This window comes from Lissotriton vulgaris, chromosome 10 (genome assembly GCF_964263255.1).
Source record: "Lissotriton vulgaris chromosome 10, aLisVul1.2, whole genome shotgun sequence".
Taxonomy (NCBI): Eukaryota; Metazoa; Chordata; class Amphibia; order Caudata; family Salamandridae; genus Lissotriton; species Lissotriton vulgaris.
In genome coordinates this window covers 269492825-269505821 of record NC_141698.1, presented here as the reverse complement: position 1 = coordinate 269505821, position 12997 = coordinate 269492825, and the positions used below count along the sequence as shown (strand labels likewise).

The 12997-nt window shown below is 48.8% G+C and overlaps 1 protein-coding gene across 2 annotated transcripts in view; it reads right to left on the bottom strand.

Annotated features, from left to right (window-relative positions):
* The window catches only part of CCM2 (CCM2 scaffold protein), a 399736-nt gene that overhangs the window by 126583 nt on the left and 260156 nt on the right, over positions 1-12997 (bottom strand). The gene's annotated exons all lie outside the window — the stretch shown is intronic.

Below are 12997 nucleotides of genomic sequence, written 5' to 3'. Positions count from 1 at the left end.
TGTGTCCCGGCCATTTCCGGTTCAGAGGGGTACGCGACAGGGGAGTCCCCTCTCCCCATACCTGTTTGCGCTGGCCATGGACCCTTTAGCCGCGTGGGTGCATATCGACGCCCAACTCAAGGGTTTTCGCTGGTCCCCGGGCCTTACGGACAAGATAGCATTATATGCTGACGACGTATTGTTCTTCTTAACAGACCTTGATCGATCAGGGCCAGGGCTGCTGCGCATTATTCAGATCTTCGGGGAGTCTTCAGGCCTCTATGTGAACCCGGGAAAATCAACCTTGTAGGTCCTGGGCGGCGGGCGGCCAGCGGGCTTACAGTTGGCCCCAGGAGGAATGAAGTACTTGGGAGTCTTTCTGTCAGAGGATGCAGGTATCTCCCGCGCTCGTAACCTTGCCCCGCTGTGGGATCGCACGCGGGAGGATATGAAGACATGGGGCCGCATGCCACTGTCCATATTTGGGAGGTCGGCCATCTTCAAAATGGTGGCGCTCCCACGACTTGTGCATCAACTACAGAATCATCCCTACCCCATTCTGCCTCGCTGGTTTCAACAGGTTAATTCGGCACTAGGCGGATTCCTGTAGGAGGGTGGGACAGTCAGGGTTGCGCTACGGACATGCTTTAGATCCACGTACGTGCGGGGCCTCGCCACATCTGATATACTCTCATACTATCAAGCTCCGCATCTTCTGATCCTCAATGATTGGTGGTACGGGGACAGGGGGGATCCAGCATATGCTGTTGAGCGCCACCTGATGGATTCGTCATCCATTCATGTCCTTCTGTACTCGGCACCACTTCGGCGGAATCTTTCATCCGCCACGCAAGTGGTCTTCTCCGTCTGGCGGCAGGCGCTGCGCAGGATGGGATGGTGGAACATCCTTACTGGGGAGACCACCCTGTGGCACAATGGTCGCTTGCCCCAATTGCTGACCCTCAGGGGTTTTGGCGGGTGGGATGCCACAGGAATCTCCACCTTGGGGGATGTGATGTCAGGCGATACCTTGAAGTCATTCCAAGATCTGCAGAACGACTTTGGGATGCCTCGCTCTCAATTCTTTCGCTTTCTCCAACTCCGACATGCACTGACACCATACCTGATTGACATAGACACCCTTCCAGACTAGCCCACTGGAGGCCCGCGATGTGGCTCTGAGGTAGGCACGCTCTTGCACACAACATGGGATTGTCCGGTACTGCATAGGGTCTGGACCGGGGTCTTTCGATGTTTATCAGAAGTACTGGCATGGGAACTGTCCAGGGAACCGAAATTGGCTTTGTTGCATGTTATGGAGGGGGTTGGAGGCAATCGATATAAACGTCACCATAGCAAGAGCTTGGAAGGCGCCTCTGGCCGCCGGGAGGAACTGCATAGACTTCTGTATGGGGCTAGCCAGGGGGTGCCCCCGTAAGCACTTTCGGATTTGGGAAAGGTGGGCGGACTACAGGGGGTTGGACCTTGACCCCCCCCACCCGGAAAACGACTCCACTCTGACATTTTAATCACTAGGGAGTGCTGGAGCACGTTGGTAGTGCTCCGACGGTTTTGGTATGTGATCATTATTTCTCTTATTGGTCTCAGTAAACTGGTACATGGTAGCAGCGCAACCGGGGGGGAGTGGGGGGTACTGGGGGTGGGGGGGTGTATGTATTATATAAAAATGTCTGACATTGCTGTGCCTGCTTCATTGATGTTTGCAACAGAACCCGGTGACCAGGGCGTAGAATTTATATTTGTGCAGACTAATAAAAAGTGTTTTGAAAAAAAAAACTATGAACCAGTTGTTTACTAAATTTCTCTGGTCCAATCACCTACCCCGGAGAGCGCAAAGATTATTGACGTTACCTAGGGACAGGGGAGGATGGGCGGTCCCTAATCTTCAGTTATACCACTGGGCGGCCATATTATTAAAAATAGGAAGCCTAGTTAGGGGGGAACTCGATCAAGGGCAGGAGGCGGCTCCCGCATCAATCTTTGATTTACTGTTGGGGTCAGGGGCTAGGGGTTGGTAATAAATCGTTCCCTAGTATTTTTAATGACGGCTTTATGAAAATATCGCATGATAAAGGTGTTAAGATGGCTGGGAACATTATGGATGATACTGGGGTGATTTCCTTTGACAGGATTAAGGAAAATTTTGGGGTCAATAAGAGTCAATTCTTTAAATATCTCCAAATAAGAGATTTCTTAGGGAGAAAATCTGGGGGCAGCAGTGGTTTTGCCCGGTTGATGCTGGTTGAGATGCAGCTTAAAGAATCAGTTACACTAGGTGGGGTCTATAAAAAACTAAATGAGTTGATGATTGATGATTTACACAAACACTGTGAACGTTGGCAAGAGCGGCTACAGGTTGAAGCAGGGGAGGTAGAAGATGCATTCAATATGGCCCAAACTTCTTGTATTGCTACCAACCTCCAATTGCAATGTTTCAAGACCTGGTTTAATCTTTATATAACACTGGAGAATATCTCTAAATAGTTCAAGTTCAGTAATTTGTATAGCGCACTACTCACCCAGAGGGTCTCAAGGCGCTTGGGGAGGGTGGGTGCATTACTTATCGAATAGCCAGGTTTTTAGCTGCTTTCTAAAGGAGAGGTGGTTCTGTGTAAGGCGGAGGCGAGTGGGGAGAGAATTCCAGGTTTTGGCCGCTAAGTAGGAGAAAGATCTTCCTCCCATGGTGGATCTATTGATGCGCGGAATTGCAGCGAGGGCTTGATTGGATGAACGAAGTTGGCGGGTGGGTGTGTAGAAGGACAGACGTTTGTTGAGGTATTCGGGTCCTAGGTCGTAGAGGGCCTTGTGTGCGTGGGTGAGGAGACGGAACGTTACTCTCTTGTTGACGGGAAGCCAGTGGAGATCTTTCAGGTGACCGGAAATGTGGACTTGAGGGGGGATGTCCAGTATGAGTCTGGCTGAGGCATTTTGGATGCGTTGGAGTTTTTTCTGTAGTTTGGCTGTGGTTCCGGCGTAAAGGGTGTTTCCGTAATCTAGTCGGCTAGTGACTAGTGTGTGGGTGACTGTTTTTCTTGTTTCGGTGGGGATCCAGCGGAAGATTTTTTTGAGCATGCGTAGGATGTTGAAGCATGATGATGAAACGGCGTTGACTTGTCTGGTCATCGAGAGGGAGGAGTCTAGGATGAAGCCAAGGTTCCGTGCGCGATATGTAGGTATGGGTGCTGTGCCCAGAGCCGGTGGCCACCACGAGTCGTCCCATGCAGAGGAGGACGATCTTAAGATGAGGACTTCCGTTTTGTCCGAGTTTAGTTTTAAACGACTGTTCTTCATCCATTCGGCTACTTCTTTCATTCCTTCGTGTAGATTGGTTTTGGCGGTGTTGGGGTCTTTGGTGAGGGAGAGGATTAGCTGGTGTCGTCAGCGTAGGAGATGATGTTGAGGTCGTGTTGTCGCGCGATGGGGACTCATGTACACGTTGAAGAGGGTGGGACTGAGTGATGATCCTTGTGGTACGCCGCAGATGACTTCGGTGGCCTCTGATTTGAATGCGGGGAGGCGGACTCTCTGTGTTCTTCCGGCGAGGAACGAGATGATCCAGTCCAACGCTTTTCCTTGTATTCCGACGTTGCTGAGGCGTTGTATGAGGGTGTTATGACAGACTGTGTCGAAGGCGGTGGAGAGGTCAAGTAGGATGAGGGCAACTGATTCTCCGTTGTCCAGTAGAGTTCGGATGTCATCCGTAGCAGCGATGAGGGCGGTTTCGGTGCTGTGTTTGGCTCGAAAGCCGGACTGTGAGGGGTCGAGTGAATTGTTGGATTCAAGGAAGGCAGCGAGCTGGCTATTGACGGCTTTCTCGATGACTTTGGCCGGGAAGGGGAGGAGTGAGATGGGGCGGTAGTTCTTAAGTTCAGAGGGGTCCGCTGTGGGTTTCTTCAGAAGGGCACTGAGTTCGGCATGTTTCCAGCTTTCTGGGAAGGTAGCGGAGTTGAAGGAGCAGTTGATGACATCGCGGAGATGGGGTGCGATGATGGAGTCTGCTTTGTTGAAGATGTGGTGGGGGCATGGGTCCGTTGGTGAGCCTGAGTGGATGGAGTTCATCAGACGGATGGTGTCTTCAGTAGTGATTGGGTTCCAGGCGCAAAGGTTATGAGAGTGCTGTTTTGGTTCGGAGCTGGGTGGAGTGGGTTGTTCTTCGGACAGGTTTTCAAAGCTGTTATGAATGTCGGCGATTTTGTTGCGGAAGAAAGAGGATAGAGAGTCGCAGAGGTCTTGGGAGGGAGTGATGTCGTTGGTGCCGGTGGTGGGGTTGGTAAATTCTTTGACGATGTTGAATAGTTCCTTGCTGTTTTGGGCGTTGTTGTCGAGTCGATCCTTGAATGCTGATTTCTTGGTGGATCGGATCAATTGGTGGTGTTTGCGGGTGGCGTCCTTGAAGGTGGTCAGGTTGTTAGTTGTTGGGTTTTTTCTCCAGGTTTTCTCGAGGGTACGACATAACTTCTTGGATTTCTTAAGTTCGTCGTTGAACCAGGGGGCCTTTTTGCTACCTTGTTTGATCTGGTGGTTTTTCAAGGGTGCTAATTCGTCAGCGCTGTGGGTGATCCATCGTGTGAGTTTGGTGGCAGCTTGGTTTGGGTCCGATGATATGGCGGGGGGGTTTTGGTTAAGCGATGTGAAGAGTTGGCCGGTGGTGATTTTGTTCCAGTTTCTTCGAGGAATAGGTTGTGGTGGGATGTGGGTCGTGGTCTTTTTGTAGCTGAAGTGAACGCAGCTGTGGTCCGTCCAGTGGAGAGCTGTGGTGTGATCGAAGGAGATGTGTTTGCTGGAGGTGAAGATAGGGTCGAGCGTGTGTCCGGCTAAGTGGGTGGGGGTGTCAACAAGTTGTTTGAGTCCGAGATTGGCCATGTTGTCCAGAAGGGTGGTGGTGTTGCTGTCGTTATTCTTTTCCAAGTGGAAGTTGAGGTCTCCCAGTAGAATGTAGTTCTCGGAGATGAGGGCATGTGAACTGATGAAGTCAGTGATGTCTTCATTGAATTGTGTGCGGGTTCCTGGTGGTCTGTAGATGAGGGTGCCTCTAAGTGTGGACCTGGGGTCGGTGTGGATCTGGAAGTGAAGGTGTTCGGCGGTCGCGAGGTTGTCGTCGGAGCTGGTCATGATTCGGATGGTGTTCTTATGGGCGATGGCGATGCCTCCTCCTGTTTGGTTGGTGCGGTCTTTTCGGATGATCTTGTAGGTGTCCGGGATGGCTATGGCGATGTCGGGTGCTGATGAGGCGTTCATCCAGGTTTCTGTAAGGAAGGCGACGTCCGGTGATGTAGTGTCGAGTAGGTCCCAGAGTTCAGTGGCATGTTTGTGGATCGATCGGGTGTTCAGCAGGATACACTTCAGGTGATTAGAGTCGGAGTTGTGTTTGGAGGGGGAGGATTTGGCATGGGTCCTGATGCAGGCGAACTTGCTGGAGTGGCAGGCAAATGGTCCGTGGGTGTGTCTTGGGGTAGCTACGCAGCATTGTGGGGTGTGTCCTGGGTTAAGGGCAAGGAGAGTAGCAGCGTCATAAGTTAAGTGAGTGGAGTGGGTTTTGCGAGGGCCAGGGGGTCTGGCGCTGGGCGCGGGCTAGGCGCGGACGGGCGTAGACGGGCTTACCTTTGGCGCACCTTCGGTGCGCATGGGGCGCGTCCGCTGCGCGTGAACGCTGCACGTAAAGGTGTCTGTCATATGTAGATAGTGGAGGGGGGAGGGGCGAGGGAGGAACAGCTGGGAGGCGGGAGCGGGGTGGAGAGGGCGGGCTCCGAGGCACAACAACAACAAAAATGGCGGCAGAAGCGAAACCGGAACCGGTTGGAAAATAGTCAAGCAATGCGATCAGGCACAGTACAGTACAACAAATTCAGGGCAGCAGAGCAGCGCAACGATACCCAGGCAGCAGAGCAGCACAGCGATAGCCAGGCAGCAGAGCAGCACAGCGACAACCACGAGAGACCAGGGGCAGTGGGGAGCGACCGTTTCTGACGAAGTCAGAAATGGGGAGGAGGTGCGGGAACAACATGTCCATGTTGCAGCTTTCCAGCAGCAGACATTGTACATATGTTGGCATCCTGCCCCAATCTAGATTTAATTAAAATGGAGGTTGGAACCATTCTGGAATCCCAACTGGGAGAGCAAATAGAGATGACATCACAGTTGATAGTATTGGGAGTGAGCAGTTTTCGACTACCAGTTCGGGTTCAGACCTTTCTTTTTATTGCTATGATAGTATTTTGACTCTGCTTAGCCACCTATTAGCTTTACCATCTTCCTCCTACGGGACAACAATGGCTGGGGAGATTTTTGGCGGTCTTCAGGTTAGAGACTGCAGTATATGCAAGAAGGGGCAGAGAGCCAGAGCCATTTGGGCACCTCTGATCAGATGGTCTGAAGACAGCAAAGCTGATAGGATTGGGTGATAAAGTATATGTATATTGTGTATGGCCCAACTACAGCTTTAGCACAGGCAAAGTTACTCTTTCTCCTCATTTCTGGATAGCGCTTTTTCTCTTAATTTTTTCTTTTAATTTCCCATTTTTTTTCTTTTTTTTTGCCATCCCTTCTTCCTGCCAGTGTACGAATGTATACCTTTACTCTTTTTTTCTTTCTTTTTTGCTTCACAAAGGACCAGCCAGGGTGGTGTGGGTGGGAGCGGGTGGTAATATGATGCCTTCTTATGTCTTTATACGCTGTATACTCTTGGTTATTAAAATCAATAAAGAGCTTTAAAAAAAAAGTAAATGACAATGCCTTTTATGTGTGTGTTGTTTTTAAAACAAATAAAAGGCATTGTCATTTACAATGCCAATAGTTTAAACTCTTGCAAGTGCAAGAATTATTGCATTGCAAATGTGTGCTATAAAAAATGTAAACGTTAGGAGAGAGCATGTCCAACAGCAGGTAGGACAAAGCTATTTGAAAAAATAATGCTCGAGGCTGTAATTAAAGCCTACCAAGCAACAACACGCGTAACAGGGTGTAGCAATGGGAGGTTATAAAATGAGACAAGGAGGTACCAAGGAGGGACTACTAAGCCTTTTGACCAATAAACAGCCACAGTTTACACTGGACAATGACACAAGCCAATTAAAAATATGGGTGGAGAGTGGGCGGACCTTCAAGTCCCTATCTCAATACAGTATGCTTCGTAGAGCAGCGCATGCACTGCCCAGGCTCAACCTAAAAAGGATACATTAATTACAGAACCTACAAAAAACACTGACATTTTATTGTTTTTCTTGAATAAAAGTGTACAGAGAGCACCAGAGGCAATGCCTCCCTGCATCTGAGTAGGAGCTGGCAGTAAGGGGCTTATATTTAGTTCATTTATACCGTTGTTGACACTAGCAATATGGAAGGTACTGGATCTATTATATAAGGGTATACTCTGGGCTCAAATCAAATTGTCAAGTTTAATGAAATGGTCACCAATATAGAGCTTTTATTTTTTAAAGTGGCAAATTGTTCTCCAATCTCAGCCACAAAGTGACACTTTTAACCCATTCCTATCAGGAATGAAAGTTGTGCGGAAAAAACAGAGCAATGGCCTCAGGCCTCTTTCTGCCAGGACACCTTTACAAATGATGAGAAAAGTTGTGGCTGATGGAAAAGGAGACCTAAACATGTAAATATCACTGGACACGAACACTCTACGGTATGCCTAGGACTTATCAAGGCCCAAGACATTGACTGGTTTATTAGGCTCAATATTGTTGAACTGATTGTGGGACACAAATGGAAATGTGCAAAGACCGAATGGCTTTAACTTAATCAAAAGCGAGACCTATTGCATTTTCAAAGCTTTTTGTATTTTGTGAGTGCCAGCGTCTTTCTGGTTGCATGATTGTGAGAGCAGGAAACAAAACTACCAGAAACCACACTAGCCGTCTCATTCTCGCTGTCATATACATGCAGCAGAAACTAGGCTGGTTAAAAGAGAAACAGGATTAGTGCCTCATTTTGGGGCGTACCTGAAGGGAACCGAGCTGGTCATTCTCAGCGCGGATATGTATGCAGGGTTCCGAGAGAACAAACACACGGGTGACCACTTGAAGTGGGAACTTGAGGACCACATGTACGACCAGGGACAGAACAAGCTCGTTATTCTCTTAGAGCAGAGAACCAGTGTTGCTTTGTCGGAAAGAGACTGTCGCCAGACGAGACCTAAAAAATGACAGCAAACACTTGCAGCTGTTGACTATTTGTTCCCGCTAATGTCTTCTTGAACGCTAGGACCTACGGTCACAATTATTATTTGAGGGTACAAAGCACCAACCACTAATAGGTGCCCATAATTATTGTCAACTTCATTTGTGCATCTTGTAAACAGTATTATGTTATCATACTAGAAACCTATGCTCATTCGCTTTCAATCAGTTGCAACAGAGTATTGAACATAGTGAAAGATGCCTGGGAACACATCCAAACTCTGCAACACTCCGAGTACCCTTGCCGGCGCTTTAAAAAAAAATCAAGAAATCTAGAGTCAACATAAGGGCTCTCTGCTAAATCAAATGAAGAACTTTAGGTGCGGACACTGCACAGACAGCAGTAGTCAACTGTTTTATAGAGATCCTTTAAAACTGTGCTACCAGTGCTCGGAAGTTACCTCAAGGTAACACTGCTAACGGGTTACAAAACTACATAAGCAAATCAATAAGCTTATTGCACCCATTAGGCATCTGGGCCTAATCAGCAGAGTTCACTCATCTCTTCACCATGTCATGTGCATTAATCCATTAGGCTGCCCTTCCAGTTTATATTGTACTGACAACCTTTTATTTTAACTATTTTCTGTGGGATAAAAATACAAGGGGTTCTTCCCCACAGAAAGAGGATAAATGTGTTTAATAAAATGCAAACTGTGTGGAGCACACTCACAACAAAAGACGGATTGCCAGGTCTGGAAACGCACGGAGTAAAACAAGGAACCATGCAAAAAAACTATTGTACAAGTCTACAACAAATGTTCAATGTTATCGAAAGCGTACTCAGTGATTATGGCATAGGATAGATTCACGAGTGATGTCTGTTCAGACTAAGCATATGCCTCCAAAGGCCCCCTAAGCACTTCATAATTGATGTTGTGTGTGTAAGGACAGAGAAACAAGAGTCCTGGAATATAGGGAACAGTGACTTCTATATTAGAGTGCCACAAAATTGAAGTCCCAGCCTGTGTCTGAATTTACTCGCAAGAAAGTATCCCTCTTAAATGTCACACATCTGCACTTCAATCTCACTCATAAGTGCACTGAAACCATTCAAATGTCACACATAAGCAATCTGAAAACATACCAACTATGCAGCATAGCTAAGACAAATTGACAAAGCCAATGTCTCTCGTATAGACACTCCATCACTCATCCCACATGCTTAGTCGGTTCAATGCCTGACTGTAGTCCCTCTACCCCGGTTTGGTGCCCCGTCTCTTCTCCTCTGCACCTCCCTGGTTTTGTTCTCACCATACCACTCCTCACACTGTCCCTTATGGTTATTGCTGCTCCCTCCCCTTACCATTTTTAGGTATCTCTGAGCCAGCGCATTAGCTGCCCTGCGAGGCTTTTAGTGTGTGGCTCCAGAAAATGCTACCACACGCTTTTGCTTGTGGCGGCCTGGAGCTTGTAGTTACGCACGCTCGCGCGCGCTTCCGAGCACAGGCCCCCATCTCGCCCGCAATCACTTTCGCAGCCGCGTCACTTTCGCGGTCTGTGAGAAAGTGCCATCTTTCTTGCATGGTATGCCCCCATTTTTTGCTGAATTGCTAATGTGCTTTGACTGAGTGTGCCCTGGGCTCCTGCCAATCAGGTGCCCAGGGCCTGTGTTCCTTCCCTAAAGCTGTATTGAAGCTGAAATCCAATTGGCATCTCTGGCCACATGTCAGCCCCTGGTAAATGGTACCCTAGGTACCCAGGGCATTGTGACCAGAGAAGACCCCTAAGAGCTGCAGCACTTATTGTGCTACCCTTAGGGGCTATGCACCCTGACACCCACAACCTGCCTTGGCAGACTGAGCGTCCTGGTGCAGACCTTAACAAAGAGTCGACATGGCACACATCCCTGTGTGCCATGCCCACAAACCCACTGCACTGGCATACATCAGTCACCCTTCTAGCTGGGTGCCCTATGCCAGTGGTGTGGGCACCTCCCCCAGGATGGGCAGGGGGAAACTTCAAAGGCATACCGCCTCTGTGAGCTTGTCCAGACCACTTGCCCCACCAGTTCTGCCCCCCACTCAGGCGGGAAGACTGGCAGGAAACCCTACGTGAGGAATTGGGGTGTGCTAGCCTGTGCCAACTCCAGCCCTCAGGTGGGAGAGGCGAGCTGAAGCACAACTCTGGGCTCCAACCATCTTGAGGATGGGGAGCCCTGCCCAATAGAGTTAGGCTCCTGCCCCCCTCCCACAGGAGAGGAACAGGATAGGTGGTGTAATCACCCCAGGACAGGGACTTATTGGTCCCTGCCCTTCCCCTACCTGTAACACCCCTAAATGTAGTATTTAGGGGCAGCTTGAACCTTCCTTCCTCAGATCCAGATTTCAAAACAAGAAAAAAGACCAAGAAGAAGAAGACCTGCTGTGCAACTGCTTACAAGAGGACAACACCAACTGACTTGGCCCCAGTCCTACAGACCTGTTGATCCTTGAACCTGCTCCTGCTAAATCCCGGCGTCTCCTGCGGACAGCAACCTCAAGAACACCGGAGGACCTGCCTGCCTTGACCCTCTTAGAGACCAGGACTCCCACGAGCAGTGGCTCTGCTCAAACAGCAATACCCCTGGTGCCAGCCAGGTACCGCAAATTCAGCCCACTCTGCACCCACCGAGCCCGGCCTGTGCCCGAATGGACAAAAACCCTGAGGACATCCCCCGGCGATTCGGACCTGAAATCCAGTGCCCAAGGACCCTCCTCGACGACCTAGAAGACGCCTGCAGACTCAGAACCAGGGTCCCCTCCTACCGCGACCAGCAGAGGGTAAGATTTCCCGACGTCCAAAGATATCCCTGCACCCGGCCTCCTGTGCCCAACTCTGGGGTGCCTACCTACCCTCCAAGATCCCAACTTACCCCTTGAGGTGTTGGTCGCTCCAGAAGATCCACCGTCCCCGGGACTGCAGCCTTTGTTCCCTTTTCAAGATCTCCATTGAATAACACGGAGCGCCCGACGGCTCAAAAGCACCCTGCACCCAGCCACCTGAGTGCCCCTGGCAGTGCAACCTGTGTCCTATCCTACTTCCCCATTTGCCCTGAGCAAGTGACCAGGAGCCCAGCTCCCACAGCCGCGTGGCCTGCTTGCCAGCAGCCACCAACCGAAGGCCCCCTGCCTCTCATTGGATAACATTGGGCCTAACTAACTCCGCACCCGGCTGCCCCTGTGCTGCTGAGGGTGTACCAACTGTACCTACCTGACCCTGGAAGACCCCTGAGTCTATGTCCAGAACCTTAACTCTGACAGTCGAGTACTTACCTAAAAGCTGATAACGCACTTTTCTTCCATAGGCTAACATTGACTGGTTTTACTCAGAAATTCTTCAAAGACCTGAGTTTTGTGTGGAGTGTTAAGCCTGGCAAAGCCTCCCCTATAACAGGACTATTGGTCTATAGACCCCTGAATGCCCCAGTAGCCCAGTTATTGAAACTCCTTGACACTATTGCTGCTTTTTCACTGAAATACACTAATTTGACAGTTCTTGGAGATTTCAACGTCCATATGGACAAATCCAACTGCCCCTTAGAAGTGCAGTTGGAAGATACCCTAAAAGGGTTGAATCTGACGCAAAGGGTAACTGCACCTACACATATGGCAGGCCACATGCTAGATTTACTTTTTACCAATGATCAAGCATTAGAGGTAGAGGACCCGCTTTCTCTGACCTGGTCAGATCATTGCTTGATTACTTTTTGTATCTGTGGGTCTCACCGCAAAGATCTGGTAAGAACCACCTTGGAAGTCAAGAGGAATCGGAGCAAGGTTTCCACTGAATCAATGGGCTTTCTGTTACAGTCCAATTTCCCCCTTCTCACGGGAGACCCCGGTCAGGATGCACTAACTTTTAAACAGTGGGTCACCTCAGCCCTGGATAAAACTGCCCCAATTAAAAATAGGAAGCTTGCTAGGAGCAAACCCTCAGCTCCTTGGTTCAAGGAGGAGCTCCGGTTGGAGAAGAGTCTTTGCAAGAGGTTGGAGCGTGCGTGGCGCAAACACTACGGTCCGGCAGCCAAGTGTATATACAAAACAGCGCTAAGAAAATGTCATGCCTTAAAGAGTAAGTCCATTAGGACTTTCTTTGCCAATCAGATTAACTCCTCAAATAAGTTGACGAAAGAAATTTTCAATATTGTTCAGGGGTTTATTTAACCTGTTAAACACTAGGGGGTTGGGCCTGTCTTTACGTCCAAACTGGGCCACTGATAAGCAAGAAAACAAAAAATCGTGTGGACGTATTATTTTTCAAAATATCTTAAGATCACCCTTTTAAATCATAAAGAGGGTTTAGTGTATTTATTTCACTTATTACTTTCAACATTAGTTAGAGAACATACATACAAAATATTAACTCATATCATAAGAGAAGGACATACATTATAATTAGACATTTCATTGAATCATAAATACCAAACAAAATGACATTTAACAAATACAAAACAAACAATTCAACATGAATGACCAGTCCTTAATTAAGAAAAGAAACAATAGCGGTGCAGACTTCTTCTCAGTTTGTATTACTGCCACCTGCTAAGACTAGCTAGCTCTGGCCGAAGAGTTGGCAGCCAATCAGATCTCCGCATGAGATCTGTTTGATCCGCAGACCCTCTGTGTCTCTAGATATACTCCAAAGCTACTGAACAGATTTACACCAAAATGCAAAAATCCCTTTTTCTGTACCAAAACCTAACTTTCTGCCAAATTTGGTGTAATTCCGTCCAGCAGTTTGGGCTGTAGTCGTGTCTACAATACCTATGGGAAATTGCGTGGGGACAGGTGTTCCAGGACCCTCCCCCCTTGTTCTCAGCCCCCTCT